General features: G+C 41.7%; 1 protein-coding gene across 3 annotated transcripts in view; it reads right to left on the minus strand.

The window, feature by feature from the left end:
* Positions 1–24,589, minus strand: part of JMJD1C (jumonji domain containing 1C) — a 196,373-nt gene that overhangs the window by 146,140 nt on the left and 25,644 nt on the right. The window lies entirely within an intron of this gene.

Here is a 24,589-nt window from a genome sequence, read left to right on the forward strand (position 1 = left end):
CCCCTGCGCACACATTTTGAGATTGGGAGGAGGGAAGGGGGAACTTAAATCCCACCCTCCCAAATCACTATGGTCCCAAACTGGGGTGGTGTGCACTTAGCCAGTGGTAAATCAATCACACATATGCACATAGGTCTGCTAGGAAGAATATATTGGCTCACAAAGGAAAAAAAGCCACTCACTGTGATTTTTCTTTTAAGGTTTTTCTTTTAATCCTGACAAGACTGAGGTACTTTTGGTGGGAGACAAGACGAGGCTAGGGGATGTTGACCTGGTGTTGAATGGGGTATGGCTACCCTTGAAAAACCAGGTCCGCAGCCTGGGGGTCATTTTGGACTCCCATCTGTCCATGGAGGCTCAGGTGCTAGCTGTGAGCCGGACAGCGCTGTTATCAACTCCATCTGATATGGCGGCTGCACCCCTTCCTTCCCGACCATCTGCTCCTATCGGTAGTACATGCCCTGGTCTCCTCTTGTTTAGACTACTGTAATGTGCTCTATGTGGGGTTACCCTTGAAGACAGTTCGGATGCTGCAGTTGGTACAGAACGCTGTGGCTCGCCTGATTAAAGGCAGCCGCCGGTGAGATCACATCACTCCAGTGCTGAAGGAGTTGCACTGGTTACCAGTTGTTTTCCGGGCCAAATTCAAGGTGTTGGTTTTGACCTTTACAACTCTATATGGTTCTGGCCCAGCCTATCTTAAGGAGCGCCTCCAGCAACCAGACAGGCCGCTTAACAAGATCAGCCTCAGATGGCCTTCTCTCTGTCCCATCAGCCAGGACAGCTAGACTGGTGGGGACGAGGGAGAGGGCCTCTTCTGTGGTGGCCCCCACTCTGTGGAACTCCCTCCCTAGGGAACTCCGCCATGCCCCCTCTTTAATGAGCTTCCGCCATGCATTAAAAACGTGGTTGTTCAGGCTGGCATTTGGGGTGGGTTAGGGTATTTTAGAAAATGTTTTTATTGTAGAATTTTATTGTTTTAGACTGTTTTGTTGTATGCTTTGTACATCGCCCAGAGTGGCTGGGTGACCAGCCAGATGGGCGATTGATAAATTTAATAAATAAATAAAATAAATAAAGATCAGAAAAAATGGATTTGTTAACATTTTAATTGGATTTTATTTTCTAAAAACTAAATACTTGGTCCACAGGCTAGACGTTCCCCATCACTGCTATACACCTTGATATTTAACAAGTCTCCATTGGTTTCCCTGTATTTGTAGGCAAGGGGGAGAGTGGGATGAGCAGCAGCAGCCTGTGGAGCAGAGACCTGGGATACAAAATGTGTGCTGGCAGAATTAGTGATGGGGAGCTGTTCTGATAGGTCAGATGATTTTAGAGAAGTAGTACATGAGGATGATGGAGAGATGGGAGCTACAGGGGATCCTCCATATTATTAAATACACACGTAGAAAGATCCCCTGTCAAGCTAACAAAAATTGATCTACACCATCTTGTTTAACCATTTACATTTGTTTTGTTCACAAAAGGAATTGGAATCAAAGCAAAAGAAGTAAGACTAGTTCATCTATAGATGCTTCACATTCCTAAAAGCTCATCTCCCTGAGGCTGGCAATTAACTATGGAATGAGTTCCTTTCACAATTGTTAAAGCATGGTTAAACTCTTACAGAATTCATCCAGTCTTGCACTATTCAGGACTAGTACTGTAAAAATAAATCTGGAAGAAAAACAAATAGAGAAAAAGAATCAACTACTGAATATTCCAAGGTAGAAACTGAAAACAGCTCTCGATATAAAAGTTTCCTTGCAAGGCTGCCCCCCTTTGTGTGTTTTTCACATAGAATTTATATGAAAGTTGAAAACTGTCAAGGAAGTACAACACAGTCACAGACTTCAAAAGGGGAAACCTCTAAAATGAGGGAACTGGTAAAAAGGCAGTTGAAAGGGAAAGTGAAGAGGATCAAATCTCTCCAAAATGTTTGGGGATTCCTCAAAACCACAGTAACAGAAACTTAGCTAGAATGCATAGCACAGGTCAGGAAAGGTAGCATAAAGTCCAAGAGGTCCCCAGCATGATTAACAAGCAGTGTCAAGGAAGCTATTAGAGAAAAGAAGGCTTCCTTCAGAAACTGGAAGTCTTGCCCAAACAAGGAGAACAAAAAGAAACACGAACTTGTACAAAGAAAATGCAAGCAGACAATTAGGGATGTGAAACAGAATTGACTATATCGCTAAGAATAAGAACAACAATTTAAAAATTCTTTAAAAATATCAGAGGCAGGAAACCAGCTAGGGAAGTAGCTCGACCACTGAATGACAATGCCATTAAAGCAATACTAATGCTAAATGAATTATTTGCTTCTGTCTTCACTGCAGAAGGTGTAGGGCAAATACACATGTCTGAACTGATATTTTCAGGAAAAGAGTCTGAGGAGCTGAAGCAAATAGTGGCAACAAAAGATGATGTTCTAGACCTTACTCACAAATTGAACAAGAAATCCCAGAATTCTTAAACAACTCAAATGTGAAATTGCTCATCTTCAAACAAAAATATGTAACATGTCCCTAAGATCAGCCTCTGTGCCAGTGTATTGGACAGCAGCCAATGTATTGCCAATTTTTAAAAGGGGATCCGGGGAGCTCTGGGAAATTACAAGCCAGTCAGCTTAGTGTATATTTTGGGTAAATTGGAGGATAGTGTTATTACATATAAAATTATCAAACATACCTGCTGAAAGAGAATGAACATGGTTTCTGCAAAGATATGTCCTGTCTCACTAACGATTTAGAGTTTTTTGAGAGTGTCAATAAACATGTGGACAAGAGTGATACAGTTTACTTGGATTTTCAGAAGGCTTTCAACACAGTTTCTTACAAAAGACTCCTAAGCAAACGTAGCAGTCATGGGATAAGATGAGAGGCCCTCTCATGGATCTTATGGTTAAAGTCTCTTATGGTTAAAGGAAAGAAAGCAGAGAGTAAGATTGCATGATCAATTCTCACAGCAGAGAGTTGTAAATAGTGGTGGGCCACAAGGTTTTATACTGGAACGGTGCTTTTTAACATATTCATAAATGATCCCCTTCATGGATCACTGCCTTGTTGTGGCGAAGGGGCTTGCGTAACTCAGTGAAGCCATAGGCTATGCCGTGCATGGCCACCCAAGACGGACAGGTCATGGCAGAGAGTTCTGACAAAATGTGGTCCACTGGAGAAGGAAATGGCAACCCACTCCAGCATTCTTGCCAAGAAAACCCCATGGAATGTATCACAAGGCTAAAAGATATGACACCGGAAGATGAGCCCCTCAGGTTGGAAGGTGTCCAATATACTACTGGGGAAGAGCAGAGGGTATTTCCAAGTAGCGCCAGAAAGAGTGAAGCAGCTGGGCCAAAGCCAAAAGGACACTCAGTTGTGGACGTGTCTGGTGGTGAAAAGAAAATCCGATGCTGTAAAGAACAATATTGTTTAGGAACCTGGAATGTCAGATCAATGAATCAAGGTAAGCTGGAGGTGGTCAAACATGAGATGGCAAGATTGAACATCGACATCTTGGGAATCAGCGAACTAAAATGGATAGGCATGGGCGAATTTAATTCAGGTGACCATCATATCTACTACTGTGGGCAAGAATCCCTTAGAAGAAATGGAGTAGCACTCATAGTCAAGAAAAGGGTGGGAAAAGCAGTACTGGGGGTACAATCTCAAAAACGATAGAATGATCTCAGTACGAATCCAAGGCAAACAATTCAACATCACAGTAATTCCAGTCCATGCCCCAACCACTGAGGCCGAAGAAGCTGAGGTTGATAGGTTCTATGAAGACCTACAACACCTTCTAGAACTAACACCAAAAAAAGATGTCCTCTTCATCATAGGGGATTGGAATGCTAAAGAAGGAAGTCAAGAAATCACTGGGATAACAGGCAAGCATGCCTTGGTGTACAAAATGAAGCAGGACAAAAGCTAATAGAGTTTTGCCAAGAGAACACGCTGATCATAGCAAATGCTCTTTTCCAACAGCACAAGAGGTGACTCTACACATGGACATCACCAGATGGTCAATATCGAAATCAGATTGATTATGTCCTTTGCAGCCAAAGATGGAGAAGCTCTATACAGTCAGTCAAAACAAGACCTGGAGCTGACTGTGGCTCAGATCATGAGCTTCTTGTTGCAAAATTTCGGCTGAAATTGAAGAACGTAGGGAAAACCACTAAACCATTCAGGTATGACCTAAATCATATCCCTGATGAATATACAGTGGAGGTGAGGAATAGATTTCAGGGATTAGACCTGATAGACAGAGTGCCTGAGGAACTCTGGACGGAGGTCCGTAACATTGTTCAGGAGGCAGCAACTCAATCCATCCCAAAGAAAAAGAAATGCAAGAAAGCCAAGTGGCTGTCTGATGAGGCTTTACAAGTAGCTGAGGAAAGAAGGGCAGCAAAAAGCAAGGGAGAAAGGGGAAGATATATCCAACTGAATGCAGAGTTCCAAAGAATGGCAAGGAGAGACAAGAAGGCCTTCTTAAATGAACAATGCAAGGAAATCGAAGAAAACAACAGAATGGGAAAGACTAGAGATCTCTTCAAGAAAATTGGTGATCTCAAGGGAACGTTTTGTGCAAAGACGGGCATGATAAAGGACAAAGAAGGCAGGGACCTAACAGAAGCAGATGAGATTAAGAAGAGGTGGAAAGAATACACAGAAGAACTATACAGGAAAGATCTGAATGTCCCTGATAGCCATGATAGTGCGGTCACTGAACTTGAGCCGGACATCCTCGAGAGTGAAGTCAAGTAGGCCTTAGGAAGCATTACTAACCACAAAGCTAGCGGAGATGACAGTATTCCAGCTGAGCTATTTAAAATCCTAAAAGATGATGCTGTTAAAGTGCTGCACTCAATATGCCAACAAATTTGGAACACTCAACAGTGGCCACAAGACTGGAAAAGGTCAGTTTACATTCCAATTCCAAAGAAGGGCAACGCCAAAGAGTGTTCAAACTACCGCACAATTGTGCTCATTTCACGTGCCAGCAAGGTTATGCTCAAAATCCTACAAGCTAGGCTTCAGCAGTATGCGAACCGAGAACTACCGGAAGTACAAGCTGGGTTTCGAAGAGGCAGAGGAACTAGAGATCAAATCGCCAACATTTGCTGGATCATGGAGAAAGCAAGAGAATTCCAGAAAAACATCTATTTCTGCTTCATTGACTATGCTAAAACCGTGGATCACAACAAACTGTGGCAAATGCTTAAAGAGATGGGAGTACCAGACCACCTTACCTGTCTCCTGAAAAATCTGTACGAGGGTCAAGAAGCAACAGTAAGAACCAGACATGGAACAACCGATTGGTTCAAAATTGGGAAGGGAGTACGACAAGGCTGTATATTGTCGCCCTGCTTATTTAACTTATATGCAGAGTACATCATGAGAAACACCAGGTTGGATGAATCACAGGTCGGAATTAAGATTGCTGGGAGAATTATCAACAACCTCAGATACGCAGACGATACCAGCCTAATGGCAGAAAGCTTAGAGGATCTAAAGAACCTCTTGTTGAGGGTGAAAGAAGAGAGTGCAAAAGCTGGTTTGAAACTCAACATTAAAAAAAGAAGATCATGGCATCTGGCCCCATCACTTCCTGGCATATGGAAGGGGAAGAAATGGAAGCAGTGACAGATTTTATTTTCTTGGGCTCCAAGATCACCGCAGACGGTGACTGTAGCCATGAAATTAAAAAACGCTTGCTCCTTGGGAGGAAAGCTATGGCAAACCTAGACAGCATAGTAAGAAGCAGAGACATCACCTTGCCGACAAAGGTCCGTCTAATCAAAGCTATGGTTTTCCCAGTAGTAATGTATGGCTGTGAGAGCTGGACGATAAGGAAGGCTGAGCGCTGAAGAATGGATGCTTTCGAACTGTGGTGCTGGAGAAGACTCTAACGAGTCCCCTGGACTGCAAGGAGGTCAAATCAGTCAATCCTAAAGGAAATCAACCCTGAGTGCTCATTGGAAGGACAGATACTAAAGCTGAAGCTCAAATATTTTGGCCACCTAATGCGAAGAGAAAACTCTCTGGAAAAGACCCTGATGCTGGGAAAGACTGAAGGCAAAAGGAGAAGGGGACGGCAGAGGATGAGATGGCTAGATGGCATCACTGATGCAACGAATATGGACTTGAGCACGCTCTGGGAGAGAGCGCAGGACAGGAAGGTCTGGCGTGCTATGGTCCATGAGGTCACGAAGAGTCGGACACGACTGAACGACTGAACAACAACAAACGATCTAGAGTGTGGGGTGAGCAATGAGGTGGCCAAATTTGCTGATGACACCAAATTTAGGGTGATCAAAACAAAATGACATTGTGAAGAGTTCTGAAACGATCTCACCAAACTGGGGGAGTGGGCATTAAATAGCAAATATGGTTCAATGTAAGCGAATGTAAAGTGATGTACATTGGGACCAAAGTTTCTAACTTCTCATATATGCTGATGAGTTCCGAGCTGGTAGTGACTGAAAAAGAATGAGGTTTTGAGGTTATGGTGAATAGTTTGATGAAAATGTTGACCTAGTAAATGGCTGCCATGAAAAAGGAAAATTATATGTTGGGCATAACATGAAAAGGAATTGTAGATAAAACTGCCAATATCATAAAGCTCTTATGATGCCATCACACTTAATACTGTGTACAGTTCTGGTCAACATATGTTTAAAAAGATATAGTAGAGCTGGAAGAGGTGGAGAAAAGGGCAATCGAAATGATTGAGGGGCTGGAACAATCCTCTATGTGGAAAGGTTGGAATGTCCCTAAGATCAGCTTCTGCACTACAGTACTGGAGAGCTGTAGTTGGCCAACATAATGCCAATTTTTAAAAGGGATCGAGGAAATTACAGGCCAGTTAGCTTAGTGTATGTTCTGGGAAAATTGGTGGAGAGAGTTGTTGAAAATAAAATTATCAAACATACCTGCTGAAATGTTTAGCTTAGAAAAAGAGTGAGTAAAGGGAGACAAGGTAAGTGGTGTATAAAATTATGCATGGGGCAGTATGCAAGGGTGTCATTCCACAAACTCATATAGCACTAGTGGAGCTCTGCTGAATCTTTCTTTTTTACAAGCGGTTGCAAATTACACTTGTACAACTGTTTGCACAAGCATAATGCGCAACTGCTTGTGCAACTACACAAATGTAACTCTAACTGGATTCTCCTCTTGAGCATAGTTCAGAACCTAGTATCCATGACCGCAACATCATTTGTGCTAACAGAATGATGTAGTTGGATATTGCCCATGGTGTGGATCTTCTCCCTCTCTCATAATATTAGTGGATCCTCTCCCTCTCTCATAATATTAGAACCCAAGACCATTTAATGAAGCCGAATAATAGGAGATTCAGGACAGATAAAAGGAAATATTTCTTCACACGGTGCATAGTTATACCATGAAAGTTGCTATTACAAGATGTAGTGATGGCCACAAACATGCACAGCTTTAAAAGGGGATTAAACAAATTTATGGAGGATAAGGCAACCTATAGCTACTAGTCAAATTGAGTATATACCAGGTGGCCCAATAGTAGGTATACAGTTGTTTAGAATGTTGATTGGAGGGGGAGAGAATGTGTGAGTAGAAGATGTGTGTGTGGAGTCAGAATGACAGTTAGGAAGACTGAGTGACAGGGAGTGACAGTTAAATCAGTTAAGTGTAGAGAGTGAGGCCCTTAAGTAGGTATACAGTTGTTTAGTTGTTGTTGTTGTTTTACTGCATTGTTAATGATGGCAGCGAACTTGAGTCAAGAACAAAGAAAGTGGATTCTAAAGCAGTACTGGAAGACTGAAAATGACAAGCGGGTGCGCACAGCATGGCAAGAAGCATCTGACACTCCTCCACCAACATGTCTGACAATTTATCGTCTTAGAGATAAATCTGAAGCAACAGGTGCAGTGGCTAATGCACCGAAATCCAGATTTCTTCTGTGACAGAGGAAAATGAGATGAGAGTCGCTCTGACATTTGTGAACAGTCCTAAAAAGTCCACACGACGTGCGTCTAAGCAGCTATCCATACCTAGAATGTCCTTGCAACGCTTAATGCGTAAATTAAAATTGAAGCCGTACCGTCCAAGACTGTTACATGGTCTTCTGGAGGACGACCCAGACCATCGGTTGCAATTTTGTGAGATGATGCATAACCAAATCTCTAACAAACCAGACCTTCTTGATAAGATCACCTGGTCAGATGAAGCTTCTTTCAAGTTGTCAGGCCACGTGAACAGGCATAACTGTATGTATTGGGCAGATAAAAATCCTCATTTGACTATCACATCTCAACGGAACCAACCAGGCATCACAGTGTGGGGTGCACTGTCCAGCGAAGATGTTGTAGGACTGGTTTTCTTCGATACAACTGCGGATAGTAACAATTACCTAAACATGTTACGCAACGTGGTAGTGTTACACAACTCAGAACCACGGCTAACTTCGCTGAACTGCTCTTCCAACAAGATGGGGCACCTCCTCATTATGCTTTTGCAGTAAGGGACTATCTTGACAACACCTTCTCACAGCGTTGGATTGGACAACGTGGCAGCATTGAATGGCCGCCACGTTCACCTGACTTAACACCAATGGACTTCTTTTTGGGGGGTGTAGTAAAGAATAAGCTTTTTGAGAGGAATCCCCGGACAGTGGACGAATTAAAAGAGTTCATCTCAGAAGCATTTATGGACACTGATGTGGACCGGAATTTGTGTCGTACTGTGTGTCACAGTGTTCTGGACAGGTTCGAGGAATGTTGCAACACTGATGGAATACATTTCGAGCACTTACGAGATTGAAGAGTGCTAAACAAATGTAAATGTAATAAACAATGTAATAAAATGCAAATAAACTATACTGTATACCTACTTTTGGGCCATACGTATTACCTCCAGTATCAGAGGCAGTATGCCTCTGTGTGCCAGTTACTGGGGAACATGAGTGGGAGGGTACTGTTGACCTCATGTCCTGCTTGTGGTCTTCCCATGGGCATTTGGTTGGCCACTGTGTGAAGAGAATGCTGGACTAGGCCTTTAGTTTTAGCCAGCATAGCTCTTATATTCTTACTCTTGTCAATTCCACAAAGAAATGTCAAGACTGGTCAAAGGTTTGTGGATATATGATTTACTGCTAGAGGAACAACTGTTTTGACTTTGTACTGCTTCACATTACACAGCTTTTGGCTTAGCTCTACAATCCATTTCAACGCACTACTGGGATTCTTATTTCCATAACAGTGTTCAAAACACCATACTGTACAAGTTTTGTTAACAAACAATCATTGCTTTGGAGGCAAGTACTCATATGACACCTGCTCATTCAATGCTGCAAGGTAAATTCTAATTACAAATACCTTGCAGAAATCAAACCTACCTAAATCAGGAAGTTACTTCCCATATTCCAGAATAATCTAAACCCTATACAAAATTAAATGCACAAAGGCGCACTATTATACAACAAAGTACCCCAAGACGGTTTCCATTCTCTCTCAAAATAGACAAGGCACACTCAAGAGACTTTTTAATTAAGTTAACACATTTGTAATCTGTCAACATGGGGTACATTTACAAAATGTTAAGCAGAACTCAGAAAGGTAGCTGGATGAGATTTGTTTCAAAATATAACCAATATTTGTATGGTAATTTCTCCACCTATTCAAAAATCACATAGAACCAGCTGGCATAACATCAAACTGACAGTTCTCAATAGCAGCTCTTAGATTGTGCTGTAGTAGCTCATTTATCATTATAGAAGGGGAAAAATCACAATTCAATTTAGTCGTGGTTCTGAGATCATTATCTTATTATCCCCCCCCCTCCAATTTCAGCTAAATTATTCCAATTGAATAATACATGTCAGTATGCAAATAATCCATCATGCACCTATTCTGAACCTTAAATACAACCATTTAAATGGAAATATTGATTTCTCCAATAATCAGAGAATGCAAACTCACTAGATGCTAGGAGAGATCCTGTTTTAGTATCATGTACCTCATTCTGAAATGAAAGAAACAGTTAAACCATTCAACCCTTATTTCCTCATAATCCTGTTCAAAGTTAATTCTAACCTGACACTGTCCTTCTCAATTATTGCGCTACAAACTTATGTATTTGTATTCACAAACACCTGCCTTAAGCCAAGAAATGGCATAAAACAAAGCAACCTACCGCGGAAAACTATTACTGTAGTGAATACTATGTGCTGGATGATGTCACTGGATCCTTGGCCGAAGCGCCAACTATAGTTACGTCAGCTGGTGCTTTGGTTGGGGAGCTGGCTTTTTTCCTCCTTTGCCTTCCCCACATGGGGAAGGCAGAGGAGCACAGTGGACTCAGATGGTACTTCCACAAGCTGGCTGAGTCCCGAGGTCAGGACTCAACCAATTCCTTCAAGAGCCACCTGAGTGTGCAGCTGACTTCACTCATCCCCTTCCTTCACTGTGTGTACTAAAGCACGCTCAGCTGGCACTCCCAGGAGCCAGCTGAGTCCTGGGGGCTCAGCTGGCTCCTGGAAGTGCCAGTCCAGAGTGCAGCTGGCTTTGCTCCTCCTGCCCCTTCTCCCTTCTGAGGGGGCAGGGTTTGGGGAGTGGCTTTAGCAAAGGGCTTCAATCAAAACCTTACTGCCTGGCTGGGATGGCTTGATGGGTCAAATTTGGCCTACAGGCTGGAAGTTCGCCATCCCTGATACATACATATGTATGATAGGTTTCAGTTGTTTGTAGTGCCAATCCCTGACATATATTCAACCAAGCAACGAGCATTATTTCCTTCTTACATAACCATATCTGTAGCCTGAAATAAAAGGAAAAAACACACTACCCAATACAAGAAAACAGAGATAAGAAATCAATGTCATCATTTCAATCACATTGAAAAAAGCTGGGCATCGGGAATCTTTGTAATGCAGAGAAGGCCCAGGTGGTGAAAGTGATTGCTACTAGGCAATCTCACCCAACAGAGCCCTGTCAACTACTGACGTACAAAGGATATTAGACCAAAGACACAGCAAAGGTAACACAAATGGAGAAAGGTTTGGGACGGGTCCAACAGAACACAGGTTAGAATTCATTTCAGAGCCTATTCTGTGGCTATGACAGTTAAAAAAGTTTTATTTTACCATCAGCACTGCAGCTGTGCAGTGATATTTAACAGAACTGTTCCATGTGGTATCAGCTACATGCAGGTCTTCGGGGTGATCAAAATAAACTCTTGGCAGCCTGCTATGATTTGTTTGCTAAGCACTTTGTAGAAATATTGCTTGCATCTGCTCAGACTTGGATGCTACTTATTGCAAATCACCAGATAAGCGCAGAACTGCTTGGACACCTGTCTTGACAATACTGCTTGGATTCGTTATAGTTACTGCAGCCTGAGAATGCTCAGAAGATGCTTGGAGAGAGAGTTTCCTTGAACCTTGTCTTTTTTTCTTTTTTTTTAATAACATCTTTGTGAAGGGGAATGGCGGTCCTACTCAGTTTGAAGTAGGCAGCTGTCTGATGGTTCAAGAAACCCTTTGGAACCAAATGATTGTGCCAACTGTCTTTGAGACATTAATCTCCCTTTTGGAGAAAGGTGTTTGAGCAGGTAGTAGTAGTTCAATTCAACATTACTGGACAACACCTATTACAGGTTTACAAAAGATCCAGAAGAATCAACCTCCTTCTCCACACAATGAAGGTGGTGGATGAGTGAAGTCGGCTGCATGCTCAGGCAGTGCTTCCCATTTCCCTCCTCCCAAAGGAGATCACCCACCAGTGCAACCAAGGCAATTTCAGTTTCAAAGCCAGACTGAAATGGAACTACTTTGAAACTAAGATGAAATTTGGTCATACTGCTGGGATAATCTATGCTGGGACAAGAACACTGAGAGACCCTATTGATTTTCCTAGACTTCTCAGCAGCTTTCAGTGCCACTGACTGTGCCATGGTATCCTTCTGGACCAACTATATGGAATGGAAGTTTAGGCATCTCAAACAAAACAAATGACCACCAGTAGTGCATCCAGTTTTTAAATTTTATAGATTTTAAAATATCTATATCTATATAAAACAGAATTTAAAATGTAAAATGCTTTGGTATACAACACCATCTTCAATTACAAATAAGAGTATGCTGCAATAGCACTTATGAACTGAGCCAGAGCCAATCAGGACCAAGCCAAGCCTTTGGAGGCTCCAAAGGAGAAAGATTAAGGAGGCAATGCTTATTGATAATCTGAAACCTGGTATCAGTTTAAAGGATGAGATGTAACAAGCCATTATGTTTATTAATGCGGCTTGATAGGTTGTTGAATACAGGCATTTGATTTTTAACCTATGTTTCCTCACTATGGCTTGGCTTGGTCCTGATTGGCTCTAGCTCAGTTAATAAGTGGTATTGCAGCATACTATTATTTGTAACTGAAGATGGTGTTGTATACCCAAACCTTTTACATTTTAAAATCTGTGTGTGTGTATGTGTGTGTGTGTGTGTGTGTGGGGGAGAGAGAGAGAGAGACAGACAGACAGAGAGAGAGAATGAATTAATGTGTCTATATATAAAATTTTAAATCTATAATTTTTTTTTAAAATTAAATCTATAAAATTTATAAATTGGATGCGCTACTGGTGGTCATTTGTTTTGTTTGGAGTGCTGAATTATGCGCATTGCATTGCCTGTGTATTGACTGATTCGGAGTTTAGACACGACAATATCCTCCTACCTGATGGGCAGGTTCCAGAAGGCAGAACTGGATACTTTTTGCTATGTTCCATGAGGGAGGTCATCTGGGGATTTGGGGCAAGATTTATTTATTTACAATATTTATATACCGCTCCATATCAAAAGATTTCAGAGCTGTGAACACCAAGGATAAAAGAATAAAATACCATGATAAAACAATTAAGGGTGCAATGCTATGGCCGCTGGACAGCAGCTGGACAGCCATAGGATTATTCAGTTTTTGGGAACCAACCTTGGAGCCTGTGCTCTGAGGTCAGTTCCCAGAAAACTGCCTCCTTGCCCCCTCCCCTGCCACCTTGTAGGTGGCGTGGATTGTCCTGGGCTCTGGGCTCGTAAGAGCATTGCGGAGAAGGAGGAAAGGGGGCATTCCTGGGGGCAGGGAGGGGACCTTGGAAGGGCCAGTACTACACTTCCTATGTGTCGTCCGCGCCCCCCCCCCCACTTCAAAGCGCTGTGGCTAGACAGCTGAAATCGGCTTTCTAGCCACAAATGCAGGGCAGCCGGAGCATGGAGGCAAAGATCTCCTCTGCGCTCCACCCACCTTGCATTTAATAGGTGGTCGCCTCTGAGTTCAGAGGTGGCCGCCTACCCTCATTTTAAAAGAACATTTTAAAAGAAATGAATTCCGATAAGACCAAATTTAATAAACCACGGCTGATCACTCAAGGAAGGCTTCCCAAAATAACAATGTCTTCACAAGGCTGGTGCCTGCCTGACCAAAGGCAGGGAGTTCCACAGGAAGGGGGCCACGACACTAAAGGCTCTTTTCCTGGTGAACTCCAACTGGGCCATGGGTCCATGTGATGACCTCAGTGACCAGGCAGGCTGGTAAGGAAGGAAGCACTCTCTCAGATATCCTGGTTCCAAGTTGTTTAGGGCTTTGTACACTAGTACTAATACCTTAAACCTCGCCTGGTAGCGAATAGGTAGCCAGTGCAGATCCCTCAGCAAAGGAGTTAGATGCTGAAAAGAGGCAGCTCCCAACAACAGCCAAGCTGCTGCATTCTGCACTAGCTCCAGCTTCCAGACCAGCCTCAAGGGCAGCCCCACATAGAGAGCATTGCAGTAATCCTGTCTTGAGGTTACTAATGCCTGTACCACCACGGTCAAACTATCCCTGTCCAGGAGAGGCCATAGCTGGTGAACTAGCTGAAGCTGGTAAAAGGTCATCAGTATGCCTGTTATACATCCAGCTCCATTTCATCCAATCTAGATGTGGCACTGGATGTGCTGGACAGGTGCCTGGAGTCAGGCTGAATGAGGGCTAAAAAACTAAAGTTCAGTCCAGAAGGATGGGTGCTGTGTTAGGTGTCTTCTGGATGGGATCACATTTCCCTTTTAAAATCAGGTTTACATCTTGAGGGTGCTATTAGATTCAGACCTGACATGAGATATTGAAATGTTATCTATGGCACAAAATGCCTTTCATCAACTTTGGTTGGTGTGCCAGCTACATCCCCTTTTATCAAAGTTAATCATGCTTTGGTAACATCCAGTTTAGATGCTGCAATGCTCTACGTGTGGGACTGCTTTTTTACAGCTTTTAGCAACTTCAACTGGTTCAGAATACAGCAGGCTGTAGTCCTTTAAGATTTCTTAAAGGGTGTTACGAAATCTTACTGGCTCCTAGTTTGCTTCTAGGTGCAATTCAAAGTGCTAGTTTTGACTTACAAATGGTCTGGAACTCGAGTATCTGAAGGACCATCTTCTCACATATGAGCCTGCCCATTCATGGAGATCACTCCCAATACCGGCTGTGGATTTTGCTGACTTTGGAGTTTGGGCATATAGAAGTAGAAGACAAGATCTTCTCTGTGGTAGTGCCTTAGTTGTGGAATATCCCTCTCAGAATACTCATTGGCACTCTGTCTTGTCTTTTAGGTATCAAGATAGACCTATTTTGTTTTCTGAGTAGTTTCATGATTTATGGTATTTTGCTGCTCATGGTTGTTTAATTTGTATTGATTGTTTTAAATTTATTATTACAATTTATTTTGTTTTAATTATTTTAGTTTAGATTGCAAACCACTGTGCAGACCTTGCAATAGAAAGGTGGGTTATGAATGTTTTACATACATAAATGCTTTGCATACATAAATAAATATTTGAACCATATGTGCATGTATTTTTAGTTATGTCTCATTACATGGAGGAATTTCTTTTGCAGTCATTTGACATATTTTAAAAGACATCTAGCACACAATTAGTACTCTGATATCATACCAAAGAAGAAAACAAAAATATAATTTAAGTAGGTGACTGATACAGCAAACAGCTATTATATTCCTGTCTTCTCTTGAGGTAAAAGTTTGTGGTCATCCTGAGAATGTTTAAGTTACCTCTAAAACATTAGTTTAAAAAGACAGAGAGACACAGACAGAGCACTACAAACTTAATACTAATGCTTAGAAATAAACAGTTCTGTCAACTCTTCCTGTGCCTGATCTTGGAAGCTAAGCAGGGTCAGCCCTGGTTAGTACTTGGATGGAAGACTGCCTGGGAATCAGACTTCCTGCATTGAACAGGGGGTTGGACTCAATGGTCTTGTAGGCCCCTTCCAACCCTATGATTCACATATATGAAATAATAGGCAAAATTTTAAACAAAGCTAGTCTTTCCACATTAACAGCCACCAGAATAGGTCTAGATACAAAACTGTTCTTTGTGTAGTGAAGTTTTTCATATTTTTACTACAAAAGTTTAATTTGCATCTTTTCTAAAATTACTTTAGAGCATGCACGCATTTCCTCTCAACTGCTTTATCTTCTCTTTTTGCAGTTTAATAGTTGCTACTCATCTAATTAAAATAATTGAAAGGGGGAGCCATTTCTCAGGATTCTGGTTAATAATTGCAACAGACAAAAGGAGCAATCCATAGAAACTCTTCTTGCAGAAGTCTCATTAAAATTAATGGGAGCAGAGGTACTTCATAGGGTACACCACTGTCCACTTGAATTAAGGCCTCCTGCACTTCTCATCACACACAAGTCAACAGTACATCCACAGGATATTATATTGTTGTTTGGGTCAAAAAATAACTGGAATAGCAAAAAATGAGTTGTTAAAAACTGAATCAGTAAAACTACCTATATTTGTTTAGTTACTTCTATTCAAGACAATTGCACAATGGGGTGCTTCAGACATGTGTTCCATCTGAAGCATCCCAAAACTGTGGACTACAGCATAATCTTAATCTCAAACCTGGCTATTTCATCAACTCCTTTAGAAAATCATCCAGTACAGTGGCTTACAAACTGTGTTCTAGGCTTGGGAACCCTGGGGTTCTTCAATGAAAATGGCAATAATAGCGGACAAACATTCCTGTTTGCCTACCACTTCCAATCTTCCCTGTAATGTATAATAGTGTTACATATGTTCTAGAATGCATCATCCATTTGTGCAGGGTAACAATGAATCCCAGTAGTCCTGGCAGCACTCTGCATGAACTGACTAAGCACCCTAGAATGTGTCTCAGGCTCTTCTTTAATGCACAAGGTTAGCAAGTGGAAGGACTTTCCTCCAAGTTGGAAGGTTGCAAACCAGTGATCTAGCACAGGGGTGGACTACTTGTGACCCTCCAGATTTTTTGGCCTACAACTCCCATGATCCTTCACCATTGGCTGTGCTTGCTGGGGCTGATGAGTGTTGTAGGCCAAAACATCTGCAGGACGACAAGTTGCCTACTCCTGATCTAACAGTGCCACTGAACACTCATTCATGCTTTACATTACAGACTGTAAGCAACATTTTCTGGAGTAAAATTCAAATGTTGTGATGGCGAAGGACGAAGAAAAACTATACTTTTTAAAACAGATGATTAGTAAATTTAGGGGGCTGAATACACCAAGTCATACTATCTCTCAATGTTATGTTCCAATAGTTACTAATCTTTTAAAATGTATACCTTAAACACCTTATAGATACTTTAGTAAACACTGTACATAAAATATATAAACATGAAAATATGCTTGGACCTCAATTTATGAACAATTTATGAACAAGTCAAATGACTTGTTCATGGCGAACACTGAAGTTGTTCAAGTATTTCCTGAGCTACAACCCTGAAATTTGTTAGACACACAATCCAAAACACAGTTAAATTACCAAAAAAATCTGGAGGGGAGACAAAGTATGCCAAATTCCAGATGTGGAGGTTATACTACTCCTACACTAGCAGGATAGCTGAAATTTGGTACACATATAACCCAGGAACCATCCATACTGGAGGACTAGAAAAGCCTGAAAGTAGGATATTTGTATGTCTCTGTCTCAAACGGCAGCCAGGCATAATATCCCAAAATGTTTAAGGCATGTTCATATCCAGTGTAGTGTAGTGGTGAGACTGACGGACTGGGAGCCGGGAGATCCGGGTTCTAGTCCCCACTTGGCCATGGAAGCTCACTGGGTGACTTTGTGCCAGTCACAGACTCTCATTCCAACCTACCTCACAGGGTTGTTGTTGTGAGGATAAAACAGAGAGGAGGAGGATAATGTAAGCCGCCTTGGGTTCCTTGCAAGAGGAAAAAAGGCAGGATATAAATGCAATAAATAAATAAAATAAATATCACCTACAAATCTGGAATCACACAAACAAAACACTCCAATCCATTCTGGTTACTAGAAAACTCTCAAAATGAGATATTTGTAAATCTCACCCTAGAAACGGGGGGGGGGGGGAGTGGCTATTGTACTTTTAAGGACAGAATACTTCACAGCTGGGGGTTCTAAGCCATCCACAAAAGCTGAAATTTGGAATACAGAGGCCACAGTACTATGCTTGCTAGTCATGTCAGAAATTGGGCATTAATATACTCCCAGTAAAAACCTGGGAAAAGGTTACCTCATAATAAAGGCTAACATTCCAGCAAAGAGAATGCGAAGGCAAGCTGAGATGGCTGTGAGAGTTTAATTGACATGTTTGGATTTGAGGGAGGGGGCATTTCTAGTAAGCACCCAGGAAAGTGTATCTATGATGGCAGAGAGCAGACTTCATTTACTAGTATTAAAAACATCTCTTCATGACTTTTTGCCTTAAAGTAACAGTGGGCTAGTATCTGTTTGACAGTCGTCAGCCAATATGACAAATGCTTTTTATACTTCTGTATCTTACAGAACAGGCAAAAATGCAATTCTTACCTGCACCAGCAAACATAGCCTAATCCAGCCCTGGCTCAGGGTCTCTTGCCACCTGAGGCAGGAGAGAACATGCGCTGCTGCCACATTGCACCCCTTTCCCCCATCCCTGCTGCATCAGACTTTCACCTTACTTTTGCTGCTGGTGTTGTGTCAGCGCTTCCAACTGTTCCTGGGGGGGCAGGCTCCTGAGGGGGGCAGGAACAGCGCAACTCACCACTCCTCCCACTCCACTGCTTGATGTGGGTTCTGAATTTCAAAGTGCCTATGGATTGCTGCCATATTCAACAGGAATGGTGAAAACATTTTTAATCAGACTGAACTCTTAAGTATCCATTTGAAATTCAGACTCTCCCACTCCAGACTTTACACTCTTGACCCACAGTTCTCCCTTACCTGTCAATACTCTTCCTGCCAATAGCACACTGTCTTCTTATTCTTAAGGTCCACTGTGAAGTGCTCTCTCTACTACTCCTTTCTCTGAAGCCTTTTAGTTCTCTATTCTGTACCTTCTTCATTTCTCTTCCCCTAAGAATCTGTTCCCAACAGGTATACATTTATATGGGCGGCTTGGTATGTTACAAGAACAGCACGCCCATGCCTACATACCGTGTATGCCCACAGTATTCCCTGTAACTTTCTTGAACTACACACCATGAGGACCGAAGACCAATTATGGCTTTTTGCAATATGTATAAATAGACCAGTCCTTTAGCTGCATACACACACAGTCAATAGCATAACTTACGCACTGTGTGATGTTTTGTTCAAGCACTCCTCTCCCATTAGCACCTTCTCAGCTCTAACCTTCTTCCCTCAAGCCTTTGTCTAATCCACTTGGTATATCCTCCAAGTACTGAAGCATCTTTAATCCTTCAACATACTATTTATCATAAGTACTTATATCCTGCCCTTTAATAGAGTTCTCAGGGCAGCTTACAAAATCAGAGTATCAAAACAAATGATATACACCTAACACTATTGCAACATGAAGTTTTTTAGTCAACTGACCAGTTCATTGAATTGAATAAAAAAGATTGCAACACATCAGTCTCTAGAGTACCACAGCCATTTTTCTTCTAAAATGCTGTCATCCATATAGGTATAACAGATTATTTTTAAGTATTCTAGTCACTCTTGGGGGCTATGCCGTCACAAAGTGACTTAATTGAGAAGAACAGCAAAAAAATAAAATTAAAAATTGCCATATTAGCAAGCATAGAGGAGACATCAGATACATAAACTAATTACAATGAGATTAAAGGAAGCATTAACACTAATGTTGCCAAATTAAAGCCTAACGTTTTGTTATCATCATATGTTAGTTACATAAAATTGTGTACTTTAGTATGAAGTCATATACAAACTATTCATTTTTTGTGGACAACAGTTATGTACTTGGGACTGTTTGTACATCATTACTTGCTCATAATACACATCATAGTGGATGCTGAAATTATCCATTCAGTTGCCAAAGGGGGTGGTAGCAAAGTGACTGGCTTTCAAGTGCTAGAATCTGTTAGATTAAAGCAGCCAGTTAGCCGCCGCCACCTCCTCTCCTTTAAAAAATAAATAAATAAATCTATTTTTAAATCCCTTTCTGATGATCCCACTTCGTAGCCGCTCAGCCCAACAATTTTAGAGAACTGTTAAATGCATATTTGCTGGAGAAAGGGGTCTACAGAGCGTGCATGTTTGTCTGTCTTTCAGGTTAGATTGTTCAGCACAGCAAGAACATGAAGGGTGAACAGGCAAGCCTACACTAAGTAGGGCTGCTAGAAAGTAACAAATCTAGCTATCAATAGGAATACGAATTACTGACACTGGGATTTAATACAGCAAGTGCGCACACGGGGTTATACAAAACATCAAGGTATCATAGTATCAAAACTTTCTCCAGAACTGGCATCTCCCTTCCCTAATCTGAAAGTGGGAGGAAACTGTATAGAAGTAACTCCCTTCCGCAGCCTACTCCACAGGGCCCAAGCTACCTCTTGGAAACAGGAGATATACAAAAAATGAAAGCTTAGCATGTGGAGTATATATGATTACCCCCTTTCCAGATTGTACATCACCAATCTGGAAAGAAAGTTGTCAGAGAACCGTTAACATTTGCCCCAGAGTATGAGAAGAAATCATACTAGTGCAGATGGGGAGCATATCTCCCCCAATATCTTCCTGCTCCAAGCAGATACTGATAAATGAATGAGTCATTTAATGATCACAGCACATTTTCTTATGAAATATCTAGTTGGCTAGAAACACCATGGCAATATAGTGGTGTTTTTTAACAAACAAAAAAAAGTCACCAGGATGTATTAGCAAATCTTTACAAACATTATTTCCAGGGTGGAACACATAGCCTACATCAGAACAGGTACAAATGTATTTAGTGGGAGTTTTAAACAAGTGCATGGTTCAAGGCAGGCCTCAACAGCAGAACAGATATAGGATTAGCCTGAAAGGTGAAGAAAAATGTGATTTGAAAAACCAGAGAAAGGAAAGCTAATAGGGGCTCTAAATATAGCATAACTTGATTAGCTGTACTGCTCATGTAAGTAGGTAACAATGTTAAGTGGAGCAAAATTAGGGATACCACAGTAGCCCACCTGGTTCAATTTCCAATTGTATTGTTCCACTGATGTCAACAATTATTCTGACCCTTCCTTATATCCAATTCTATTCAATTTACTTTGCACAGAGATAAATAAAAGGTGTACTGCAATGCATGTTCAAACAGAAAAAGTCCTACAACTCCAAGCATGCTGGGAATTGTAGGACTTTTTTCCATCTAAACACCCTAAAAAAAGTGGCTGGATATACAAACTCTTGAACAAACCAGGGGAAAAGGGGAAAAAACAAAGACTGTACGTACATCAGATTGCACATCCTATCTAACTAAAAATGTCTGTCAACACTTTATCACTCTTCATGAAATGCACATTTACATCCACAACTAGCTCAACATCACATGTAAATGCATGCAATTTGAGCTGGATTGAGGTGTACATGGGCAAAGTCTAATGTGCAACATAATCAAGTAAAACAAAATGTGAGCCTGTAGCTAACACTTTCCAGGATAGTCTTACATGACAGTTTCCAGATCCAGCTTTACTTTTCTCCCATCTCAAACTGCATGTGTACTCATGCAGCAAAATGGAATGGAAATTATGGCAAAACTAGCACTATTACATAGGTGTTTGCATATTAACATGCCTGTGTTGGCATGCTGCTACGATGCACACCGGTTTGCACATATTGGGGGGGTGGGGGGGGTTGCAAGCAAGTATATCTGAGATACTTTGTGCAGACGTCCCAAGGAAGTATCTTACATCATGGGGGGCAAAGTGAAAAACCCAGAATAAAGATACATTTTTTCACGTTCCTGGGCAAAATGGCTTTGATAAGAAAAAGCAACAGACACGAGTCAAGAAAATAGACTATTACAGAACTGTAGAGGGTGAAGGGACTTGAAGTTCAACTAGTCTAAACACTGGCACCAAACTAAACTATTCCCTATTTAACAGAACATGAGTTTTAATTATGTGAATGGAAAGAAAAGCAGTCCTGTTTTGGACTAACTGACCCTTGAATAAGTTCCTAAGCTGCACAGAATGATAACTAAGAACACGTGTCACAGGGCTCAAATTCTCAGCCCACATGAACCACATACTCAGTTGTCACTATACTCAAATGGAATTCTGAAAATCTAAGTTCTACCAACACAGGGTTTCTCTTTTCATCCATAATCCCCATAGTAACCTATCATACCTGGAACATATTATTGATAATATGCTTGCTGGAAGAACTTTCTCTGTGACTATAGGAGAGGATACTAGCGTCCCTAAAATTTTAAACAACGGACTACCACAATGGTTCTTGCACCTCTCCTTTTCAATCTATACATAGCTGACATACCACACACAAAGTCGAGGAAGTTTGGCTACGTGGATGATTGGGCTATAGCCACACAACATAAATCCTTTGAGACAACTGAAGATGTCCTCACTTCTGATCTAGACATACTGGATAAATATTTCTGTAAGTGGCAGTTACAGCCCAATCCAACAAAGACGGAAGTCTTCTACCTTTGTAATAGATCAGCATGTTGTTGTTGTTGTTCAGTCGTTCAGTCGTGTCCGACTCTTCGTGACCCCATGGACCATAGCACGCCAGGCCTTCCTGTCCTGCGCTGTCTCCCGGAGCGTGCTCAAGTTCATATTCATTGCATCCGTGATGCTATCTAGCCATCTCATCCTCTGCCGTCCCCTTCTCCTTTTGCCTTCAGTCTTTCCCAGCATCAGGGTCTTTTCCAGGGAGTTTTCTCTTTGCATTAGGTGGCCAAAATATTGGAGCTTCAGCTTCATTATCTGTCCTTCCAATGAGCACTCAGGGTTGATTTCCTTTAGGATGGACTGATTTGACCTCCTTGCAGTCCAGGGGACTCGTAGGAGGTCAAATCAGTCCATCCTAAAGGAAATCAACCCTGAGTGCTCATTGGAAGGACAGATAATGAAGCTGAAGCTCCAATATTTTGGCCACCTAATGCGAAGAGAAAACTCCCTGGAAAAGACCCTGATGCTGGGAAAGACTGAAGGCAAAAGGAGAAGGGGACGGCAGAGGATGAGATGGCTAGATAGCATCACGGATGCAATGAATATGAACTTGAGCACGCTCCGGGAGACAGCGCAGGACAGGAAGGCCTGGCGTGCTATGGTCCATGGGGTCACGAAGAGTCGGACACGACTGAACGACTGAACAACAACAACAACATGCTGATCTATTACAAAGGTAGAAGACTTCAGCATACAGAGAGCTCAACGTTCAATTTAAGGGAAACCGGTTCAGTCACAACATGCATCCCAAATATCTTGGGGTCACACTGGATAGGACACTTTCTTATAAAGAACACTTGATGAAGACTGCTGCCAAACTGAGAAGTAGAAATAACATTCTACACAAACTAGGCGGCACTAGCTGGGGCTCAACAGCAGATACGCTGAGAACGATCGCACTCAGTCTGGTTTACTCAGCAGCAGAGTACTGTGCCCCAGTCCGCACACGAGAAAGATCGATACACGACTGCATGAGTCAATGCATATTGTTAGTGGGGCGATACGATCTACTCCCACATACTGGCTGCCTGTTTTGAGCCATATACCACCTCCAGATGCAAGATGGAAGAGCGTCCTTCTTCAAGAATACCGGAAGATTATTGACAATCTCCAGCTACCAGTATTAAATGATGTAACCTACTTGGAGCGAAACAGATTAAGATCAAGATATCCAGCCATTTCTACAGCTAAAGCTCCTCTAGAAGATGATTTCAATATCCACAACACGTGGAAATAACATTGGCTAGGAAACTGCCCTCCACAATGCCGAAGCTTGCCCTGCATCTTAGAAAAACCACCTGGATTTGACCAGCCCTGTGCAATATGGACAACCTTGAACCGAACTCGCACGGGTCATGGTAGATGTGCAGATGCCCTTTATAAATGGGGCAAAACAACATCATCAAATTGTGATTGTGGGGCTGAAAAACAAGCTATCCAACATATAGTGACAGAGTGTCAAAACCAAGCCTACAATGGAGACTTTGCTGATTTCCTGGCTGTGACAACTGAAGTAAAAAACTTTATCTGTAACCTAGACATACGTTTGTAATATTCCTGTCTATATTTTATATTTTACATTTCATATTTATTATGCTCTATGTTTTTATTGTAATTGCGATGTAAATGTGCCATACAATAAATAAATAAATAATACCTGGAACAATCTCAAACAGCAAGGCAATCTCTTGAAATCTGGACAGGTTCACCTAATCACATACCAAGTCTTTATTTTATTATATTAAGTAACATACGCAATGGGATGTATTTCAGAATGTAAGCCATCAAGAACCTAGTAGTGCCCCAAATGTAAATTATTGTTTCAATGATTGTTGGCCAGAAAACAAAGGTTACAAGTTTCTTTACATGCTACCACACTGCTGAGTAAGGTTTAGCCATTTTCTATAGTCTGTCCGGGCCCCCCTCCACCTGATAATGAACATCCCAGATTCCCCTCATTCTCAAGTCCTTTTGATAATGAATTGCAGATAGACATAGAAAATTATTCCTTCAGATTCAAGGGCAGATATAGAGTGCTGATAACTAACTCAGGTAAACAGGCTTCAGAAGACTTCAAGTATCCTTTTGATGAAGGCCAGAGGCAGGTGATACCCACTTAGGGCCATTTCTGATGCAACGATTTACAACACAGATTGCATGTTCATCTATTTTTCGGCGTGTACACATGTTCAGAAGATACAACTAGAAGTTGGTTCCAAAAGCAGGTATAAATGTCAAAATGTGGACATGCGCAATCCTCACATATGACACTATACATTTTTGTTTGTATATGACAGGGGTGGGCAACACTCAGCCTGTAGCCAGCTCCCACCGTCCCCAAACTTGTAACCCCCCCCAAAAAAATACCCTTTGGTTTTTGTTATTTTTGAAAAACAGGCAAAATGATCAGCAGAAGGGTAAAAGTTAACTGCTTAAAGAGTCAAAAGTACTTGTAAACAAGCTCATTTAGACCCCTTTGGCCCACAGGGGTGGGGGGGATGATGTAAATGGTCCCTTGACCTCCTGAATTTGCCTACCCCAGGTATATGAAGTGGCTTTCAAAAACCAAAACTAATCATCAAATTCTTTACAAACCGTTTGCAGGTACTTAG

This window comes from Heloderma suspectum, chromosome 3 (genome assembly GCF_057233095.1).
Source record: "Heloderma suspectum isolate Gila_16-S chromosome 3, 16-S_ref, whole genome shotgun sequence".
Taxonomy (NCBI): domain Eukaryota; kingdom Metazoa; phylum Chordata; class Lepidosauria; order Squamata; family Helodermatidae; genus Heloderma; species Heloderma suspectum.